The sequence below is a fragment of the Pongo abelii genome, chromosome 5, assembly GCF_028885655.2.
Source record: "Pongo abelii isolate AG06213 chromosome 5, NHGRI_mPonAbe1-v2.0_pri, whole genome shotgun sequence".
Lineage (NCBI taxonomy): Eukaryota > Metazoa > Chordata > Mammalia > Primates > Hominidae > Pongo > Pongo abelii.
The window spans coordinates 152105873-152127468 of NC_071990.2; the positions used below are offsets into that span (position 1 = coordinate 152105873).

Genomic DNA, 21596 nt, shown 5'->3' on the forward strand with positions numbered 1-21596 from the left:
TTATTGTATTAGAGAATTATGCAGGTTTAGGGGAGGGTGATATTAGTTTTATGTCAACTCAGCTAGGTTATAGCACCCACAATCAATCACTAATCTAGGAGTTGCTTTGTAGATGTGGTTAACAGGTACAATCAGTTGACTTTAAGTAAAGGTGATTACCCTTGATAATGTGTGTGGGCCTCATCCAATCAGTTGAAGGCCTTCCGAGCAAAACTGAGGTGTCCTTGATGAAGAAGAAATCCACCTGTGGGACTACAGCATCAAGTCGTGACAAAAACCAAATGCTCCAAAACAAAACCATGTGCTCCTGTGATGACTCAGAAAGTTCTGCTCTGACCACTTCAGTTATATGACCTGGTCTGCCAGAGACTGTGTGACCTTGGCAAATTTCTAAAATACACTGAGTCTTTGTTTCCTTATCCATAATTTTTAAAAAATACAGTGACTATTAGATGAAATAATTTAAAATATGTAGTAAATAAAAGTAGCACTTGACAAGTATAATAAATAAAATTTCCTTTCCCTTCCCCCTCTAAATTGTTTCTCCCAAAGAAAGGGCTTCAACTCTTTTGCTTTCTAATGATCTTGTGTCAAAATTGAGCCACTAAAATAGGCACCATGGATGTCCATGGTCCATGGTAACTTTTTTGCTGTTTGTTTATTCTTTTTCTTGCTTTCTTTTTCTTTTCTTTTCTTTCTTTCTTTCTTTTTTTTTTTTTTGAGACAGGATCTTGCCCTGTCACCCAGGCTGGAGTGCAGTGGTGTGATCATAGCTCACTGCAGCCTCAAACTCCTGGGCTCAAGCAATCTTTGCACTTCAGCCTCTTTAGCAACTGGGACTACAGGCACACACCACCATGCCCAGCTAATTTTTTAGTATTTTATTTTATTTTTATAGAGAAAGGGGTCTTGCTCTGTTGTCCAGGCTAATCTTCAACTCCTGTCTTCAAGCAGTCCTCCCACCTTGGCCTCCCGATTTGCTGGGATTATAGACTCCAGCCACCATGCCCAGCTGTTCATTTGTTTTGAGGTCTTACTTTGGTATACAACACTTGAGATTAATAAATCAGAGGAATTTAGAAGAAGCCACCACCCCAGGCATTTCATCCCATAATTAATAACAAAATCAGGCCTTCATTGCTCACAGACATACGTATGTGAGCACCAAAGTCCAGCTTGTTTATTCTTCCTTGCTGATCTGAACACAGTTCTATTAGAAAAGATAATTCTTTTTAAATACACAGTTTCAGCATAACACTACCAAAGATACAGAAATCTCTGTTACCTGTCAGCTTTGCAATTTTCTCCCCTGTCCTCCCTTGCTTTGTTTCTGAGCCCCAGTCCTGCCTTTGGCCCCATCCTACCAAACTCTCCTAGTTTTTCCCCACGTAAATTTTCTGCTCTACTTAGTTCCACCTCATGAACAAGTGTTAGTCCTGCCTCCCTCCATATCCCAGGTGGAAAGCCAGAGGTCATGAGGTCCACACACGGCCTTAACACCTGTTTTTTGTTTGCTTGTTTTAATTTTATTTTGTTATTGACAAATCATAATTGTACATATTCATGAGGTACATAGTGATGTTTTGATACATATAATGTGTAGTGATCAGATCAGGGTATTTAGCATATCCATCATCTCAAACATTTACTTTTTCTTTGTGTTGGGAACATTCAATATCCTCCTTCTAGCAATCTGAAACTATATGTTATAGTTATAGTGATCCCACAGTACTACAGAACACTAGATCTTATTCCTCCTACCTAGCTGTTATTCTGCATCCTTTAACACAGTAGTCCCCAACCTTTTTGGCACCCATGACTGGTTTCATGGAAGACTATTTTTCCATGGACCAGGATGTGGGGGATGGTTTGGGGATGATTCAGGTACATTATATTTATTGTGTACTTTATTTCTATTATTATTACATTGTAATATATAATGGAATAATTATACAACTCACCATAACACAGAATCAGCAGGAGCCCTGAGTTTGTTTTCCTGCAACTAGACAGTCCCATCTGGGGGTGATGGAGACAGTGACAGATCATCAGGCATTAGATTCTCATAAGGAGCACACAACCTAGATCCCTTGCACGTGCAGTTCACAGTACTGATCTGACAGGAGGCAGAGCTCAGGCGGTAATGTGAGCTTGCAGGCACTCACCTCCTGCTGTGTGGCCCAGTTCCTAACAAGCCACAGACCGGGTCCAGGGCCTGGCAGTTGGGGACCCCTGCTTTAATAAATCTCTTCATATCCCACATCTGCTTTCCTTCCTAGACTCTAGTATCTTATTCTCTACTTTTTACTTCTATGAGGTCAACTTGTTTGTAGCTTCCACATATGACTGAGAAGATGCAATATGTAACTTTCTGTTCCTGGCTTATTTCGCTTACCATAATATCCTCCAGTTCCATCTGTGTTGCTGCAAATGACAGGATTTCATTCCTTTTTATGGCTGGATAGTATCCCATGGTCAACACTTGCGTTGGTGTGGCCTTTGTGTCAAGCCCACCCAGGAGCCTACAGTGCTAAGCTTGGAAGCCATGGTGGCAGCCTGTCCGGCTTCCCGTCTGACCAGTAACTGCCTTTTCAGACAGGAAGGTTGCTGGTCAGACAGAATTTAAACTCCACAGGCTGAGGAGGTTGAGTCCTTTGCCCTTTACCTATTCAGATCGTGCCACTTGCCTGGTCTACTCTTCTCCCCAAAAGTCTATGTGTCCTTCAAAATCCTGTTGCACTTGCCTGCTTTTCCTGATCAACCCTCCATGTCTTAGGCACTATTTTGCCTAATGTTTACTGGGAACAGCCTCAATGGCTTGGCTGTGCACTGATTTTCCCATTTGTTCTTGTCACAGATCATTCTTGGCTGGTAGCAATGCTGGCACCATCTCAGGGACAACCAATCATTACAAATTTCAACATAACTAGTCATGCAAAGGTGAGAAGCTGCTTTAAATTCCTTGAACTCACAAGGTGAATATACATATATATGATTACAAACATAAGATTATTATCATTGTGTATCTAGGGATGATTTCAAGCAGTGACAGGTCCAGAGCCATTCTGATTGAGCCAAGGTGCACAGCTGAGTTTGTAGCCAAATAATTTAATTTGGAATTGAGTTGCTAAAGGAGAAACAGCCATAACACAGAGTAGTTCCTTCTACCCAGGGACACAACCTTAATAAAAGGACACATTCAAGATGCCCCTGCCTCACTGAGTCATATCCCCAGGGACACTCTTTTGTTCAACGTCAGGAATTTGCTCCAGTTTCTGAAATGGTTGCTCACCTCCTTAACAGAAAGCAGAAGGAGTCCTGTTTCCTTGTTGTTTCCTGAAGGAAAAACACTGACCTAAAATCCCTTTTGTCAATAAGTCTGGAAGGAACCCATCCATGTGAGCGCTTTTTCCGGTCCCGCTGCCGTTGATGGTAGCCTCAAAGGCTGTCGCAGGATGTTTCTCTCCCAAGTATCTCAGGACCTCTCATCCCTCAGATGTCCTTGAATAATTCAAGAGAGATGATGTCATGCTCCAGAAGCCTTCTCACCTGCGTTCAAGGAGAATAACATACCTCCCTACGCCCAACCATGTAGCTTTGTCTTAAGTAGAGGATTCTACATGTGTATGTGTATGTACATATACGTGTATTAGTACATGTGTGTATGTTCATGTATATGTACACATATAAACAGGTGTGTGTGTGTGTTTAGAGCTTTACCTACCACTACAGCCCTACACCAACACTGCAACAAAATTATTCAGCTCACTGCTGAGGCAACTTAACATTTCTGTGTACTATGTACCGAGTAGCATGCCTCTGTCATATAATCCTGCATGACAGGTGCTCACTTTACAGAGTAGCAAACTGAGGCTCAGCTCACCCGGCTCACAGGTGTCTGAGCTGCAATGCCAACTCCGCTCCATCTGGCTCTATGACCTTTCTCTGTTTCTTCTCCTGCTTCTCACTCAGGCTGTTTTGCTGTGGAAGGCTCTTCTCCTTTCTCCCAATCTGCCCCCTTTTTAGAACCTGCTGAGATTCAGTTTCTTCCTGAACCCCTAATTTCCCCAGCCCTCACCCTTGGTGGGATGCTGGAGCCAGCTTGTACTGGCTCAGACTGACTCGCAGGAGCCAGCTGATGGCATATCTTCCTACTCTGTGTTCAGTGGCATCACGCTGGGGGCTTGGAATTGGCTGTGGGGGAATATTTACACTTCAGAAATCATCAAACAATACAAATCAGGGCTTTCTTTTTAGAAAGCCAGTGGTTAAACACTTACCAGTACAATCTGTTCTTCTAAAATTTTAAACTTGCATCCATTTGCAATGTATTGTTTCCTTTCGAGATTATTCTTCACATATGCAGCTCTCAATTATATTACATAAATTTCTCTGGGGGGTGGGTCACGGATTTTATTCCTCTACCGCTTAGCATTTTGAGAGACTCAGCGCTGTGAAACTAGAAGGCTTTAGTGAGCACTTGGTTAATAGATTTTGTTATTTTTTTTTTGAGACTGTTTTCCTCTGTCACTCAGGTTAGAGTGTCATGGTGCAATCATAACCCATTGCAGCCTCAGATTCCAAGCTCAATTGATCCTCCTACCTCAGCCTCCTGAGTAGCTGGAATCACAGGCACAGGTCATCATGCCCGGCTAATTCTTTTATTTTTTGTAGAGGCAGGGGTCTCACTACATTTCTCAAACTGGTTTCAAACTCCTGAACTCAAGCAATCCTCCTGCCTTGGCCTCCCAAAGTGCTGGGATTATAGGCGTGATAGATGTTGATGCATCAAATGTACGCTGATGCCCTTTATAACGTCATGAGTATCAACTCAGAGATTCTGCCAGTTCTGACACATCTTCCCTGACACGTCCACTTGTGCAAATTTGAAGAGTTAAAACCGAGTTTCCCATCCTCCCTGACCCCTACAAACACCCCATCCCACCCTTGGTGTCTCAACCACACCATTCTCCAGCTTCTCAGGCCTGGAGTTACTTGTGTCTTTACTTTTTTCTCTCACTACCTGTATTAGTTTCCCAGGGTTGCCATAACAAGTTACCACATACTAGGTGGCTTAAAACAAGAGAAATGTATTCTCTCACAGTTCTGGAATCTAGAAGTCTGAAATCAAGGTGTCAGCAGGGCCATGTCCCCTCTGAAGGCCCTAAGGAGGGGTCTTCCCTGTCTCTTCCTAGCTTCTGGGGGTTGCTACCAGTCCTTGGCATTCCTTGGTTGGCAAGTGCATCACTCCAATCACTGCTCTGTCGTCCCACGGCCTTCTGTCCTGTGTGTCTGTGTGGCTCTGTACTGCTCAAATTTCCCGCTTCTCAGATGCTGGTCGTTGATTTAGGGCCTACCCTAATCCAGTGTGATCTCATTTCAATTTGATTGCATCAGCAAAGACCCTATTTCCACAAAAGGTCACATACACAGGTACCAAGGGTTAGGACTTGAAGATATCTTTTCAGGAAACATAATTCAATCCCCAACACCATCCCAGCTGTCAACACTTGTTTTTTTGCTAATTTGCCTCAGAACTGCTGCTTCCATAACATTGAGAATTCAGACACTCCCAGGAAACTTTCTCGGACTCTAAGGAGAGATGGTAGCACACATCCCTGTGGACAGTCTACCACTGGGATGACCATCCTGGCCACGTGACCACTTTCCAGAAAGGCCTCTGACTTGACTCTACATTGCTGCATGCATCTGCTGATGCCACTATGGTCCTCCCAATCACCTCCATTTTGTCCCCTCTCCAGTTGCTTTTCCTAGAGCCCAATGTATCACAAAATATTTATTAATTCAGCCACACGGAATGCTCTGGTGAAAATGTCAATAAAATAATGTAGGAGAAAGAGCACCTCGAGAGACTTTTTCAGCGTGTATTCCTTGGTTTGTTTTCTTCCAAAGCTCTACAAAACTACAGAATTCTGAGCCTTGCCCTGGAATCAGTAAATTAGAATTCGAGAAAGGGGATTTGGACATCTACATAGTTCTAAGCTGTTTTATTGAGTAGCTCATAATTTACATGGTCTGAAAATCCATGTGTAAAGTATACATATAGCAAAGCATTTAGACAGTGTCCTTAAGGTCCTGTCCCCAGTCACCCTCCTTCTCCCTTATCCCCTACATTGCTCATTATTTTTTGTTTTTTTATGCAAATTCACATAAATATTAATATGTATTTTTCCTCGTTTCTTGCAAAAGTTAAGTATATATGTATTATGTATATATACACAACTTGCTATTTAATTTTTTTCATTTAATGCTATATCCTAAAGATCTCTTCATATTAGCAGTATATAGGTAAATATTCCCATTGCCTTTTTTATACTACATAAAATTCTTTTGTGTGGATCTACAATGGTTTAATTATGTGTATCTGATTGCTTTACACTTGGGTTATTTCCTATTCCTTTGCTATTACAAACAATGAGACAAGAAATGATTGCGGCCGAGCGCAGTGGCTCACGCTGTAATCCCAGCCCTTTGGGAGGCTGAGGCGGGCGAATCACGAGGTCAGGAGATCGAGACCATCCTGGCTAACACAGTGAAACCCCGTCTCTGCTAAAATATTAAAAAAAAAATTAGCTGGGCATGGTGGCACACGCCTGTAGTCCCAGCTACTGGGGAGGCTGAGGCAGGAGAATGGAGTGAACCTGGGAGGCGGGGCTTGCAGTGAGCCAAGATCGAGCCACTGCACTCCAGCCTGGGCAACAGAGCGTGACTCCGTCTCAAAAAAAAAAAAAAAGAAAGAAATGATTGTCTGCATGTGTCATTTGTTATATGTACAGGTGTATCTCTAGTATAGATGATCAGACATGGGTTTCTGGATCAGAGGGTAAATGCACCTATAATTGTGTTGGGTATTGCCAGATGCCTCTCCTCAGGGACAAACCAACCATGCATAAGAGTGTTGATTTCCACCATAGCATTACCAACAGAAAATATCAGATGTTTTGCTGATTTGACAGGTTAGAAATATTGTCTTGCTATAGTTTTAATTTGTGCTTCTTTTATTATAAGTGAGGTTGAGCATCTTTTCAAGTTTAAGAACAGATAAGCTATATTTTTAATAGAATCCTTGGATGATTTTTATATACATAACTCTTTAAAGTTCCTGGCCTAAAGCTAAAGAATTTAAAGGAAAAAAGGCTGCCACAAATGCTGATGCTAAGAAGCAGATTCCTGTCCAGCCTCTCTCCTGAGGATGGTTAACAGTCCCTCCAGGAACCATTTCCCACTGAGCACATGCTCCCCTGGGACTTTATACCCAGAGAGTTCAGCTCACTCCACCCCCAGCAGATGGACCAGCGGGTTTTGAGACAGGTTTTGTAAACTGTAGCCCATGACCCACTTCCAGGCTAAATAAGGTGTCAGGAGACACTGAGGATTCCGGGAGAAGGCGGGCTTGCTTTGGAGCGTCAGCCCTCGTGTTCTGTTTTCCCCTGACTTCAAGGGTCATAGCCTGTGCACTTCCCCTACCACGCAAGCCTCGAGGAGGGGCTTCACTGGCCATTTGGAAGGCTTTCTATAAGTCCCTGGAGTTTGATGGGCATAAGAAACGGTATTTAATTCACACCTGAAAAGCCTAGCGTGTGACACTGCAGCTGAAGTGCAGAGACGTGGATGTTTCAGGTCCATATGTTCTAGGGTGACCGACCACCCTGGTTTGCCCAGGACTGTAAGGTTTCCTGGGAGGTGAGACTTTCTGTGCTAAAACCAGGACAGTCCTGGAAAAATCAGCATAGTTGGTCACGGAGAGTGAGACAAAGTACCTTTTTCCAAGGAACAGGACATGGACTGTGGGGACATTGTCTAGCCATGAATCATCTTTAAGGAGGTCCTATGCTAACGGAGCACCTGGGAGGGGAGGGGATCCCACAGAGGAGTGCACACAAAAATCCCAGGCCTGTGTGGGGTCACGGCGGCTGGCCAGGGGAGCACTGTCCATGCAAGGAACTGCAGTCAGAGGTCCTTGGAGGGATCTTTACGGAAACCCCAAAAGCTCCTCACTGAAGACCAGCTTGCACTTGCACGTCTGCCAGAAGGTTCCGATGGCAGGTCACACCTGTACCAGCTAAGGATTGTGCCCTTTTTCTCCAGTTCCCTGTATGGACACTGGGATGTCCTGAGGCAGGATAAAGGGTTGGTGCCCTGCTGCTAGGACTGCCGCCTGCAGACAGCCCTCAGCTATCAGCTCCCAGAGGCCATGCTGCCTTCCTGGGGAGGCCAGCAGCCACTGGCCAACAGATGTGGGAGAACAAAGGCCTGGGCCCCTTGCCAAATGGGGACATCTCTGAAGGGTCATCCCAACTTCAAAACTCTCTGGGGTCAGCTGAGGCTCCATTGAGACTATATGGCAGCTCAGAGTTCCTTCCTCCCTTCCCCTCCCCAGGTGGTGTGGCCAGGTTTCAGTCCAGAGGCAGGCAGAGCAACTGGTCCAGAGTGAGTTCACTGGGGTCCAGAGGTTTTGGCTGACATCGTGCTGAATTCGGCTCATTCAATGTACCACTTATGGTAGCTCCACGACTCTTTCACTATCCCCAAGATGAGTAAAATAGTGCAATATCTGCACCTTATTTTACAAAACCTTCAACAAGAAACAAAATGATTCAAACTCTTTGAGATAAAGGTAGTCAAATGTCTAACCACAAGTCAGGATGTGGGGATTTTATCTGAGTCACTTAACCCAGTTAGTCATTAACCCAGTTTGCCAAATGAGCTTAAACTATCTCCTTAATAGAAATAATATGGACCCTGTGCTGCCTCTGGGCAAATGTGGATACTTGAGCTCTAACCTGGGCTTCTCCTGAACCTTTGAAGACCCCAAGTCACATTTGGTCAGGGGACATAAGTGATGTTTGAAAAAGTCCTTCACATGTTTAACTGAGCTCATGTCACTAATGGCTCCAGAACAGAAACCTCAGCCTGGTTTCTTCCTGGGTGTGGAAAGTTGCAGCTCCCTGCCCCCTCCCCACGTTCTCAGCAGGTGTTCCTGTGTTGCTCTATTTCAGGAGTTTAGGAAGCCTAAGAAATACGTGCATATCCAGCTCTGTTTTCACAACAAGGGTCAAACCAAAAAACCACAGGTCAAGAGGAACCAGGAAAAGGAAAAAAAATACACTTTATCCATAAAATGTATTTTTAAACATCTGTTTTTCCTGTGCAGCTGTCTGACCTGATTCCTCTCCATTGAAGAGCAAAATGTTTTGTTTTTTTAAATGTATAATAATTAAAAATAAATTTTGAAAACTTACCTTAGGACCCAGTAGAAGATGACTGAATCATCTTCTTTCCCCTACTGTTCCCGTGACAGTGAATGGGTCTCACGAGATCTCGTATATGGACATTTATGGCAGTCAGCCCTTGCATCAGCAGAGGTGAGTCCCATCACGAACCAGCAAGTCATCCTCCTGGTGCCATTTCTTCACCTACATACAATAAGGGTTGGATTAAATGAATTATGAGATCTTTTCCAATTCTAAAGAAACCACTTTCTTTTGTAAATGGCCCAGTCTTGGGTATGTCTCTATCAGAAGCATGAAAACAGACTAATACAGTGCCTCAGAACCCCACATGGCTGATCTCTGAGCTACTGTAGCCTCTGTCTCTCCTCATACCTATGGCCTCCTGGGTGTTCCCTATAACCTGCTAGGTGAGAGGACAGATAATTTAAAATGGACTTGAGGAGCAAAATGCCACATATCAAGTCTTGTTTTTAAGAAATTGTTACCAGCTGATGAAAATACACATGGAGTATCCACAATGCGTTTGGAACTGAACTGCTGTACTTATTCTTCCAGATTATTTCAGACAGTGAGGATGTTCTTTCTGAAATGTTCTTGTCTATTTCCAATGAGTAAAAATAGAAGAGGGGAGAAAAAGCCAGGGCCTGAGCCAGCTTGTGGGCCTTTCTAGGTCACTATTTTATTGGTAATCATTTTTTCGTAACTGTGTATTTATTCCCTATGGGTGTGTCCTGGATTCCATGGCAAATATCCTTTGATGACCACAGCAGTGTCTTCCGACGAAGGTCCAGGGCTGCATCCCAAACACCCCCACCGACAGCTCAGCCAACAGGACGGATCACGACCGAAACAGATGTTCTTGCTCCCCCGGCCAAAAAGTTGGAGTCCCTCCCTGGAGATGAGACACTTCCCTTTGACACCAGAAGTACCTTCCTGATTTCATCAGATGAGATACTTGTTTGGGGAATGACCCCAAAGTCTTGCCTTAAGCAAACAAATAAAATGTTTGAATTTAGTGAGGGCATGAACCTGATATGTAAAATGTAGAGTTAGGAAAATTATATTGTATAGAAAATAGCACATTATTTCCCTGGTAAGCCAGCAACCTCCCAAAATAATTGTGTAAAACAGAGGATAAAAAGAGCTCAGCAAGAAACCCTTATGTTCTCGAGAATGCAACCAAATTGGAGAATGAGGTTTAGTATATGGTATTTCTCAATAAGAACTGTAAAACTGAATTAAAACCTCAAAGCAATGATAAAACTCTTACCAAAATATGTGGTCCATGTATTTCTTCTGTGTGATTCTTCTGTGCGATTCTTTAGAACTGAACTGAACACCTTTGGAACTGAAAGGCTCTACTTACTCTTCCAGGTTATTTCAGACAATGAGGATGTTCTTTCAAAATTAACGTGCTTCTCAAAACTTAACAGGCACATGAGTCGCCTGGAGATCTTGTTAAAATGTAGGTTCTAATTCAGCGGGTCCTAGGTAAGGCCCCAGATTCTGCATGTCTAACAGGCTCCAAGGTTTACACTATTCTTAAAGCAGTGCAGTCATTTCCAAGTGCAGTCGTTGGATCACTTGCATGAGAATCTCCTAGGTGATCTGTTGAAAAACACAGATTCCTGTGCTCCACCACAGACTTACAAAATCCAGCGTTTACAGTGATTGCCCAGGAATCTGTATTTAACACGCTTACTGATGATTCTTATTAAAGCTTGAGAACTGATACTGTCTATGGATAAATGGCTAATTTGTGATAACTAGGAAACTTGTAAGAGATGCCATGAGATTGTTGCACACAATGAAGAAGGTTTGGGCTGTGCTAAGTGGGTTCTTGTACTTCTACAGTAAGGGAAACTGCTAAGCAGTTAAGTGGCTGGGGCATAAATAGCAGGCGTCAGCAAGTCAGGCAGTCCAGGTGACAGGGAAGGAGCTTACAGGAGCATTTATGATGATAGGATACTGTACTAATTTCTGTTGCTAAAAGAAACTATAATTTTCAGTATTGAGCAGATGTTCCTTACTTTAAAAAATAGTTATGATTTTGGAAAGTTGCAGAAAATTAAGTTTTTATTCTCTTATCTTCTCATTGACTTCCATTATAATTTTGGAGGAGTTTTGTCATCATTTCTGTGAATTCTACGATTGGTGGCGGGTCCTAGCATTTAGTTTTTATCATTTCTAGAGTCTCCATTTCTTTGATGGAAGACAAAAGAATTTGTAAACATTCTTTTTATCAAGAATGTTAACTTTTATCAAGTAAGTTGCTTTAAAAAGTACAGTAAGTCTTTGTTCAAGATTATACTTGTTTGGTAATAATGATAGCTAACATTTGCAATGCATTTATTACACACAGTAGTTGGAACTGTGACAAGTCAATTAAGTTTATAATTTCAACCTATCCTAAAAACAATCATATGAGTATGTGCCATTATTATCCCCATTTTCTGTTGCATGAATGAATTGCCCAAGGTCGCATAGACCAGGAGGGGTCAAGGTCAATAAGGGGCCTGGTGCCAGGGCCTGAGGCCTTAACACTGTACTTCTTAGAGACGCTTATTGATTTAATCTTTAAACATTTGTTATTCAAGAAATGGATGTAATTTACTTAAATGCAGTGTTTTCAAATTTAGTCTTTTTTCTTTACTTTTTTCCTTTGATTCTCCATCCCACCTTTTACCCCATCATCTCATATGAACTACTCAGACAACCTCATAATTATCTTTCCATATTTTTCTAAGTTTATCTAATTTCACACACCCACACACATAAACATGCCTGTATGGATGAAAGTTATTATAATTTGACTTCCCCTGATAATTAGTGGTTTGATCATTTTCCATATTCATCTTAGCTGTGTGGATTTATTCTTGTGATTATTCGTCTTCTTTACTCACTTTTCTGGTAGAGTGCATTTCCCTTTTCATCAATTCCTGAGATCTTTTTGTGTATTGCAAATATTGTCAGATACTATTCTCTGCCTTAGAAGCATTTTTCCAGATCAGCTGTTTTGTCTGTTTTTAAAAGTGTACAATTTGTATGGGTCAAATATGTCTTTTTAATTTTCTACCTTCTGAGTTTCTAGTCTTTGTTAATAACATCTTCCTTTCCCAATATTAGACAGATTTTCCTAGATTTTTCTGCAGAAATTATTGCTTATTTTATTGATTTACTTATTTTGGCATTCAGTCTATAAGACATCTGGAATTTATTTATTTATTTATTTATTTATTTATTATCATTATTATTATTATTATTATTATTATTATTATACTTTAGGTTTTATGGTACATGTGCGCAATGTGCAGGTAAGTTACATATGTATACATGTGCCATGCTGGTGCGCTGCACCCACCAACTCGTCATCTAGCATTAGGTATATCTCCCAATGCTATCCCTCCCCCCTCCCCCCACCCCACAACAGTCCCCAGAGTGTGATGTTCCCCTTCCTGTGTCCATGTGTTCTCATTGTTCAATTCCCACCTATGAGTGAGAATATGCGGTGTTTGGTTTTTTGTTCTTGCGATAGTTTACTGAGAATGATGATTTCCAATTTCATCCATGTCCCTACAAAGGACATGAACTCATCATTTTTTATGGCTGCATAGTATTCCATGGTGTATATGTGCCACATTTTCTTAATCCAGTCTATCATTGTTGGACATTTGGGTTGGTTCCAAGTCTTTGCTATTGTGAATAATGCCGCAATAAACATACGTGTGCATGTGTCTTTATAGCAGCATGATTTATAGTCCTTTGGGTATATACCCAGTAATGGGATGGCTGGGTCGAATGGAATTTCTAGTTCTAGATCCCTGAGGAATCGCCACACTGACTTCCACAAGGGTTGAACTAGTTTACAGTCCCACCAACAGTGTAAAAGTGTTCCTATTTCTCCACATCCTCTCCAGCACCTGTTGTTTCCCGACTTTTTAATGATTGCCATTCTAACTGGTGTGAGATGGTATCTCATTGTGGTTTTGATTTGCATTTCTCTGATAGCCAGTGATGGTGAGCATTTTTTCATGTGTTTTTTGGCTGCATAAATGTCTTCTTTTGAGAAGTGTCTGTTCATGTCCTTTGCCCACTTTTTGATGGGGTTGTTTGTTTTTTTCTTGTAAATTTGTTGGAGTTCATTGTAGATTCTGGATATTAGCCCTTTGTCAGATGAGTAGGTTGCGAAAATTTTCTCCCATTTTGTAGGTTGCCTGTTCACTCTGATGGTAGTTTCTTTTGCTGTGCAGAAGCTCTTGAGTTTAATTAGATCCCATTTGTCAATTTTGGCTTTTGTTGCCATTGCTTTTGGTGTTTTAGACATGAAGTCCTTGCCCATGCCTATGTCCTGAATGGTAATGCCTAGGTTTTCTTCTAGGGTTTTTATGGTTTTAGGTCTAACATTTAAGTCTTTAATCCATCTTGAATTGATTTTTGTATAAGGTGTAAGGAAGGGATCCAGTTTCAGCTTTCTACATATGGCTAGCCAGTTTTCCCAGCACCATTTATTAAATAGGGAATCCTTTCCCCATTTCTTGTTTTTGTCAGGTTTGTCAAAGATCAGATACTTGTAGATATGTGGCATTATTTCTGACGGCTCTGTTCTGTTCCATTGATCTATATCTCTGTTTTGGTACCAGTACCATGCTGTTTTGGTTACTGTAGCCTTGTAGTATAGTTTGAAGTCAGGTAGTGTGATGCCTCCAGCTTTGTTCTTTTGGCTTAGGATTGACTTGGCGATGCGGGCTCTTTTTTAGTTCCATATGAACTTTAAAGTAGTTTTTTCCAATTCTGTGAAGAAAGTCATTGGTAGCTTGATGGGGATGGCATTGAATCTGTAAATTACCTTGGGAAGGATGGCCATTTTCATGATATTGATTCTTCCTACCCATGAGCATGGAATGTTCTTCCATTTGTTTGTATCCTCTTTTATTTCCTTGAGCAGTGGTTTGTAGTTCTCCTTGAAGAGGTCTTTCACATCCCTTGTAAGTAGGATTCCTAGGTATTTTATTCTCTTTGAAGCAATTGTGAATGGGAGTTCACTCATGATTTGGCTCTCTGTTTGTCTGTTATTGATGTATAAGAATGCTTGTGATTTTTGCACATTGATTTTGTATCCTGAGACTTTGCTGAAGTTGCTTATCAGCTTAAGGAGATTTTGGGCTGAGACAATGGGGTTTTCTAGATATACTATCATGTCATCTGCAAACAGAGACAATTTGACTTCCTCTTTTCCTAATTGAATACCCTTGATTTCCTTCTCCTGCCTAATTGCCCTGGCCAGAACTTCCAACACTATGTTGAATAGAAGTGGTGAGAGAGGGCATCCCTGTCTTGTGCCAGTTTTCAAAGGGAATGCTTCCAGTTTTGCCCATTCAGTATGATATTGGCTGTGGGTTTGTCATAAATAGCTCTTATTATTTTGAGATACGTCCCATCAATTCCTAATTTATTGAGAGTTTTTAGCATGAAGGGTTGTTGAATTTTGTCAAAGGCCTTTTCTGCATCTATTGAGATAATCATGTGGTTTTTGTCTTTCGTTCTGTTTATATGCTGGATTACATTTATTGATTTGCGTATATTGAACCAGCCTTGCATCCCAGGGATGAAGCCCACTTGATCATGGTGGATAAGCTTTTTGATGTGCTGCTGGATTCTGTTTGCCAGTATTTTATTGAGGATTTTTGCATCAATGTTCATCAAGGATATTGGTCTAAAATTCTCTTTTTTGGTTGTGTCTCTGCCAGGCTTTGGTATCAGGATGATGCTGGCCTCATAAAATGAGTTAGGGAGGATTCCCTCTTTTTCTATTGATTGGAATAGTTTCAGAAGGAATGGTACCAGCTCCTCCTTGTACCTCTGGTAGAATTTGGCTGTGAATCCATCTGGACCTGGACTTTTTTTGGTTGGTAAGCTATTGATTATTGCCACAATTTCAGCTCCTGTTATTGGTCTATTCAGAGATTCAACTTCTTCCTGGTTTAGTCTTGGGAGGGTGTATGTGTTGAGGAATTTATCCATTTCTTCTAGATTTTCTAGTTTATTTGCATAGAGGTGTTTGTAATATTCTCTGATGGTAGTTTGTATTTCTGTGGGATCGGTGGTGATATCCCCTTTATCATTTTTTATTGCATCTATTTGATTCTTCTCTCTTTTTTTCTTTATTAATCTTGCTAGCGGTCTATCAATTTTGTTGATCCTTTCAAAAAACCAGCTCCTGGATTCATTGATTTTTTTGAAGGGTTTTTTGTGTCTCTATTTCCTTCAGTTCTGCTCTGATTTTAGTTATTTCTTGCCTTCTGCTAGCTTTTGAATGTGTTTGCTCTTGCTTTTCTAGTTCTTTTAATTGTGATGTTAGGGTGTCAATTTTGGATCTTTCCTGCTTTCTCTTGTGGGCATTTAGTGCTATAAATTTCCCTCTACACACTGCTTTGAATGCATCCCAGAGATTCTGGTATGTTGTGTCTTTGTTCTCGTTGGTTTCAAAGAACATCTTTATTTCTGCCTTCATTTCGTTATGTACCCAGTAGTCATTCAGGAGCAGGTTGTTCAGTTTCCACATAGTTGAGCGGTTTTGAGTGAGATTCTTAATCCTGAGTTCTAGCTTGATTGCACTGTGATCTGAGAGACAGTTTGTTACAATTTCTGTTCTTTTACATTTATTGAGGAGAGCTTTACTTCCAAGTATATGGTCAATTTTGGAATAGGTGTGGTGTGGTGCTGAAAAAAATGTATATTCTGTTGATTTGGGGTGGAGAGTTCTGTAGATGTCTATTAGGTCCGCTTGGTGCAGAGCTGAGTTCAATTCCTGGGTATCCTTGTTGACTTTCTGTCTCGTTGATCTGTCTAATGTTGATAGTGGGGTGTTAAAGTCTCCCATTATTAATGTGTGGGAGTCTAAGTCTCTTTGTAGGTCACTCAGGACTTGCTTTATGAATCTGGGTGCTCCTGTATTGGGTGCATATATATTTAGGATAGTTAGCTCTTCTTGTTGAATTAATCCCTTTACCATTATGTAATGGCCTTCTTTGTCTCTTTTGATCTTTGTTGGTTTAAAGTCTGTTTTATCAGAGACTAGGATTGCAACCCCTGCCTTTTTTTGTTTTCCATTTGCTTGGTAGATCTTCCTCCATCCTTTTATTTTGAGCCTATGTGTGTCTCTGCACGTGAGATGGGTTTCCTGAATACAGCACACTGATGGGTCTTGAGTCTTTATCCAGTTTGCCAGTCTGTGTCTTTTAATTGGAGCATTTAGTCCATTTACATTTAAAGTTAATATTGTTATGTGTGAATCTGATCCTGTCATTATGATGTTAGCTGGATATTTTGCTCGTTAGTTGATGCAGTCTCTTCCTAGTCTCGATGTTCTTTACATTTCGGTATGATTTTGCAGTGGCTGGTATCGGTTGTGCCTTTCCATGTTTAGCGCTTCCTTCAGGAGCTCTTTTAGGGCAGGCCTGGTGGTGACAAAATCTCTCAGCATTTGCTTGTCTGTAAAGTATTTTATTTCTCCTTCACTTATGAAGCTTAGTTTGGCAGGATATGAAATTCTGGGTTGAAAATTCTTTTCTTTAAGAATGTTGAATATTGGCCCCCACTCTCTTCTGGCTTGTAGTGTTTCTGCCGAGAGATCCGCTGTTAGTCTGATGGGCTTCCCTTTGATGGTAACCCGACCTTTCTCTCTGGCTGCCCTTAACATTTTTTCCTTCATTTCAACTTTGGTGAATCTGACAATTATGTGTCTTGGAGTTGCTCTTCTCGAGGAGTATCTTTATGGCGTTCTCTGTATTTCCTGAATCTGAATGTTGGCCTGCCTTGCTAGATTGGGGAAGTTCTCCTGGATAATATCCTGCAGAGTGTTTTCCAACTTGTTTCCATTCTCCCCGTCACTTTCAGGTACACCAATCAGACGTAGATTTGGTCTTTTCACATAGTCCCACATTTCTTGGAGGCTTTGCTTGTTTCTTTTTATTCTTTTTTCTCTAAACTTCCCTTCTCGCTTCATTTCATTCATTTCATCTTCCAGGGCTGATACCCTTTCTTCCATTTGATCGCATCGGCTCCTGAGGCTTCTGCATTCTTCACGTAGTTCTCGAGCCTTGGTTTTCAGCTCCATCAGCTCCTTTAAGCACTTCTCTGTATTGGTTATTCTAGTTATACATTCTTCTAAATTTTTTTCAAAGTTTTCAACTTCTTTGCCTTTGGTTTGAATATCCTCCCGTAGCTCGGAGTAATTTGATCGTCTGAAGCCTTCTTCTCTCAGCTCGTCAAAGTCATTCTCCGTCCAGCTTTGTTCCGTTGCTGGTGAGGAACTGCATTCCTTTGGAGGAGGAGAGGTACTCTGGTTTTTAGAGTTTCCAGTTTTTCTGCTCTGTTTTTTCCCCATCTTTGTGGTTTTATCTACTTTTGGTCTTTGATGATGGTGATGTACAGATGGGTTTTTGGTGTGGATGTCCTTTCTGTTAGTTTTCCTTCTAACAGACAGAACCCTCAGCTGCAGGTCTGTTGGAGTACCTGGCCGGCCGTGTGAGGTGTCAGTCTGCCCCTGCTGGGGGGTGCCTCCCAGTTAGGCTGCTCGGGGGTCAGGGGTCAGGGACCCACTTGAGGAGGCAGTCAGCCCGTTCTCAGATCTCCAGCTGCGTGCTGGGAGAACCACTGCTCTCCTCACAGCTGTCAGACAGGGACATTTAAGTCTGCAGAGGTTACTGCTGTCTTTTTGTTTGTCTGTGTCCTGCCCCCAGAGGTGGAGCCTACAGAGGCAGGCAGGCCTCCTTGAGCTGTGGTGGGCTCCACCCAGTTCAAGCTTCCAGGCTGCTTTGTTTACCTAAGCGAGCCTGGGCAATGGCGGGCGCCCCTCCCCCAGCCTCGCTGCCGACTTGCTGTTTGATCTCAGACTGCTGTGCTAGCAATCAGCGAGACTCCGTGGGCGTAGGACCCTCTGAGCCAGGTGCGGGCTATACTCTCCTGGGGCACCGTTTCCTAAGCCCGTCGGAAAAGCACAGTATTCGGGTGGGAGTGGCCCGATTTTCCAGGTGCCGTCTGTCACCCCTGGAAGGGGAACTCCCTGACCCCTTGCACTTCCCGAGTGAGGCAATGCCTCGCCCCTGCTTCGGCTGGCGCACGGTGCGCTCACCCACTGACCTGCGCCCACTGTCTGGCACTCCCTAGTGAGATGAACACGGTACCTCAGATGGAAATGCAGAAATCACCCGTCTTCTGCGTCGCTCGCGCTGGGAGCTGTAGACCGGAGCTGTTCCTATTCGGCCATCTTGGCTCCTCCCCCCTGGAATTTATTTTTTATATGAAGTAAGTAGGCGCCCAATTTTATTTTCCAGATAGTGGCAGTGCTTATTTTAAATAATCCATTCTTTTCCCACTAAATTTAAATCTCACTTAAATTATTAGCTATGCTCTATTTATTTGCCTTTATTTTTGGATTCTTCTTTCTGTCTCACTCTTATTTATTTATTCCTATATGAATACCCTACAGATTTGATTACAATGCTTTAGAGTTTTCCCATATTTGGTAAGACAATTATTTTTCAAAAGTATCTTGACGAATATCAGATAGTTATTCTCCTCTATAAATTTTAAGATCCTTTAATCTAATTTAAATATTTGATGGAATTCTAACTGGAATTGCATTATGTCCAAATGCTAATTTAGGGATATCGATATTTTCATTGTAATAAGGCTTCTCACCCAGGAATATGTAACATTTTTCTACTAGTTTGGAAACTCTTTCATGTCCTTTAATAAGATTTTATTGTTTTCTTCTTTGAAATCCAGTGTATTTTTGTTACTCCTATATGTTTTAGGGTTTCTGTCTGTATGATAAGTGGGATATTTTACCCATTTCTTTTTGGTGCTTTTTGATTAAATTGGAGGTGGGGGAATATTGGTTTTGAATATTTAGGTTATATCTAAAAACCTAACATGATTTTTATTAATTCAATTATTAGTCTCAGATGTTTATAGCTACATGGTAGTATAATCAGTAAGCTCTAGTTTTCAATGTTTATCATGTAATTTCATTATCTTATCTTACTAAAAATTTCTAAGAACCTTGAGGCAGTGTTGGATCTTTTTGATAAAAAGGAGCATTTCTGTTTATTGTCCAATTTTAATTGAAATGATTTTATGAATATGCTATTTAGGATTAAATTGTGATTGATTTTTAATAGTCTTCACTATATACAGCATCTGATAGTACTATATGACTTTGAGATTTAAATAAAAATAACTGCTATTTTGTAAACTGATTTTCACTTTAACAAGAGACACTCTAAACACTATATGAAAATAGCTATACTTACATGCCTTTTTTTTTTCTCTCTCTTAAGACAGGGTCTTGCTGTGTTTCCCAGAGTGGTCTTGAGCTCTTGGGCTCAAGCAGTCCTCCCACCTCAGCCTCCTAAGTTGCTGGGACTATGTCCAGCGAATTTTTATGGCTACAGAGGGTTTTATTTGCTGGCTGTACATAATTAATTACTACAAACCATATGGTTAAAGTTTTAGATGGTTTTCAAAGAGTTCACCAGTATGAAAACCATCACAATAAATATAATTGTAAAATGCCAGCATTTTCAATAGCTTCTATGGCATGGATATGTCCCTGTTTATTCAATCTTTTTCCTATTGATGGGACTTCAACTTTTTGCACTGTTGTGCAACTACAGCTAATGCTTCAACATATTTTCACATATATCCTGGGGGACTTATGTTTAAATTCTATAGAGCAAATTCATAAATAAAGAATTGTTTGCTGGTTCAATTATTTTAATTCTATTTGCTTATCTTGCCAGATTGCTTTTCAAAAGAAATGTAACAATTTATACTTTCACCTGCTATGTATGATAGTGATTTCTTCCTGATCCTCATCAGCACTGAATACAAGTGGCAATTTCATTACTTGACATATATAAATGAAATATATATTAAATAAAATATTTATTTATCATTTTATTTCATATATATATCTGTCGTGGTCTATCCTTTAGTAGAATAATTCAGCCGGTTTACATTTAATGGAACTACCAATAAGCTGAATGTCATGCCTTCCATTGATTTATGACTTTTATTTATTTCCCTTTTTTAGTCTCTCCTGTCTTCCTTTTCTTTCTTTCCCCTGTATCACTCAAGTTATTATCTCTTTCTCATTTCTTCGTATTTTCAGAAGTTCTTTTCTGCTTTACCATTTGCTAGAGGCTACCTTCACTGTCCCTATAGTCACAATCCAAGCCTTATTTCCTACTATTACAATAAAACTAATGTAGCCAGAGAATATCGATGTCAAAACTTGTTCGCACATATGCAGCAGAGAGGGGCTGAGGAGCAGAAAAGGAAAAGGGAGTAAAAATGAATTATTTCTATGCCTTCCAAACATCTTTGTCAGCTGCTTAGGATCTAATGCTTCTTTGGATGAAATTCCTTTGTTGATCTGGTTTTGTCCCTATAAAGGTAAAGACTAGAGTCACCCCAAGGTAGGATCCCAAGCAGGGGTGCAACGTTTCAGTGCAAAGTGCACATCGGAGGACATGAAGATGCAGGCTGGGTAATAATACGGAAGGATGGAGATTACTCACATGGACCCTTGCTCACTTCTCCTAGCTCGGTGACCCCGATCAAGCCAGGCTAAGTGTGAGAAAGAAAGCTCTGGGGCAAATTTGGACAATAGAAAAAAAGTCCAGAAGAAAACATAGATTGCTATCATTCCGCTGTCCAGAGAAAGCTACTGCTGACCTTTAGAAGTATTTTCTTTCACGGTTATTTTTGTGTGTTTGCTTCCGTGTTACCAGGCATTTATAATATTGACTCTCTCGGCCAGCCACGGTGACTCACGCCTGTAATCCCAGCACTTTGGGAGGCTGAGGCAGGTGGAATTCCTGAGGTCAGAAGTTCGAAACTAGCCTGGCCAACATGGCAAAACCCCATCTCTATAAAAAATACAAAAATTAGCTGAGTGTGGTTGCAGGTGCCTATAGTACCAGCTACTTGGGAGGCTGAGGCAGGAGAATGGCATGAACCCGGGAGGCGGAGGTTGCGGTGAGCCGAGATCGAGCCACTGCACTCCAGCCTGGGCAACAGAGCAAGACTCTGTCTCAAACAAAAATAAATGAATAAAAATAAAAGAATATTGACTCTCTCATTTACTGTGTGTCTTTGGTCTAGCTACTTCTTTTGAATCTCACTTTCTTTTCTGAAAAATGGATATAAAGATGGTACTAGCCTCACATATCTATTACGAGAGTTAAATAAGGTAAGGCATATACAGTGTTTAGGACCCAACACAGAGTAAAAACTCAGTTACGTTAGCTTTCACCTCCTCCTCTTCTTCCTCCT

General features: G+C 41.2%; 1 long non-coding RNA gene across 1 annotated transcript; it reads right to left on the bottom strand.

The window, feature by feature from the left end:
* Positions 1–1469: 1469 nt before the first annotated feature.
* Positions 1470–18534, bottom strand: LOC134761568 (uncharacterized). Its single transcript, XR_010140373.1, has 3 exons — positions 18440–18534; positions 9264–9437; positions 1470–3501 (listed from the first exon to the last, which is right to left on the bottom strand). It is a non-coding gene; the product is annotated as an uncharacterized LOC134761568 (long non-coding RNA).
* Positions 18535–21596: the final 3062 nt, after the last annotated feature.